We start from the raw sequence: 1,806 nt of genomic DNA on the forward strand, positions 1-1,806 counted from the left end.
AAAAAGGCTTTATTGTGATACAATTCCCATTCCATGTAGTTTATAAACTTAAACATACATTTAAGCTTGGCATGGTGGCACATGCCTGTAATCTCAGCAATTGGGAGGCTGAGGCAGGAGGATCACTGTGAGTTCAAGACCAGCCTGGGCTACAAAGTGAGCTCAAGGGCAGCCTGAACTGCATAGGGAGATCCTGTCTCAAAAAAAAAAAAAAAAAAAAAAAAACCCAAAAAACAAAACCACAGACATGAGCATTACACCTATCCCAGCTATCCTTGTATATACATATAAATTTTGTTTTTCATTTTAAAGAGAAAAAGTAAAACAAGTATATAAACAAAACTGCATAAAAACAATAAAAATGATACAGTAAATTCATAATTTATTCTCTTCCTCAATCTCAACTGACGACATTTCATCAATATATATATACACCATCAGTCACTGACTTCTGGTGTCTCAGCTGAAAAAAGTATGCATGCATGTTTTAGGGAATGAGATGGTGATCTTCTAGAGTAGAAAAAACATCTATGATTAAAGAATTTAAAATCCTATAGGGAGAAAAACATATATATCAAAGAAAAACAAGGAAAGCTAAAGAGAAAAAAATATCAGTGACCCTCTATACCTCTTACATTAGTTTTTAGTTGTATTACATGCTTGCTAGAAACATGGTTTTTCTTCTTCAGAGTTCCAATAAAATGCTGTGTATTTGTTACATAGAATTTATTAAGTTGCAGATAACATATATACTAAGACACCCCACTCTGTTCCAACCCCTTCGTCTTCATCTGAAGTTTGTTTCTGTTTATTTTGTTTGGAGTACCAGGAAGTTTAATTTATTTTGTGCCTAACTAGAATAATTGTGTAAAATACTTTATCCATTGTATTCAGATGCTAACATCTTTTTCCTTCTGAAATTTTACCTTCCTATTACATCTACATTCTTACTGGACTTACTTTTCAAACACACAAATTGCTTTGTTTCACTAGTAATACATTTCATTTTAATGTACTTAAAATGTTGCTAATCTTAAATCCCTGAGGAGTTAGAGAAATAAGATTTTTTAAAAACACCGGTTAAAAACAAACAAATCTAGAATATGGTGTACGTATTCTTAACTGCCTTGGTCTCTTCAAAGAGTCAGTATGAAGGCAATTGTTCTAGTTTGAGAAATGAAAACAACCAAACCCAAACCCCAAAACAAATTCAGTGAGTTACATCCAAAGAGATTTTGAGAACTGTGAAAAGCTGAATATAGCCCAGGGAATTAGACAATATTAGTAAATGCTAACTTTCTCAGTACTTGATAATAGCACTTGATTATGAAGGATAATGTTACTTTTAGAGACATACTGAAATATTTTCGGGTGTGTAATCTGTAATTTAGGAATGGTTCAGCAAAAGAAACATGTTCGCAAATATTCATATAAAACTAGTAAAATACGGCACACCGTTGAACTTGTCCAGGGTAGGATTACCGAACTCGGGGGCCGGGGGGCGGGCGGCGGTCAGCTTGGGTTTTATTGTGCTTGCCGCTGTTAACTATGACATCACCAGAAAACTGGAATTACTGAGGCTCCAAAGCACCGGGAACTCTCGCGATACCGGAGCCTGATGGAGCGCGAAATGCGGTGGGCGGGGTCGACAGAGCGACTAACTTCCGGCCCGGCCGTTGTCTGGGCGGCGCGGTCGAGTCATCGCTGGGCTTCGCCGCGCCGTTCTTCTATCCCTCCCCCCGCCCCGGCGCGGGGGGTCGACCGGCCGAGGGGGGCGGCTCAGCCCTTTGCCCGCTCTTCATTTCG

At 38.6% G+C, this 1,806-nt stretch overlaps 1 protein-coding gene across 4 annotated transcripts in view; it reads left to right on the plus strand.

Moving 5' to 3' along the window:
* Positions 1-1,646: 1,646 nt before the first annotated feature.
* Crebzf (CREB/ATF bZIP transcription factor) overlaps positions 1,647-1,806 on the plus strand; it is a gene marked incomplete in the record, with an annotated part of 22,809 nt that continues 22,649 nt past the window's right edge. For all 4 annotated transcript variants that reach the window (XM_005379784.2, XM_013511855.1, XM_013511854.1 and 1 more), the window contains 1 exon segment: positions 1,647-1,806.

Source organism: Chinchilla lanigera, unplaced genomic scaffold (genome assembly GCF_000276665.1).
Source record: "Chinchilla lanigera isolate Chin_1 unplaced genomic scaffold, ChiLan1.0 scaffold00013, whole genome shotgun sequence".
NCBI lineage: Eukaryota > Metazoa > Chordata > Mammalia > Rodentia > Chinchillidae > Chinchilla > Chinchilla lanigera.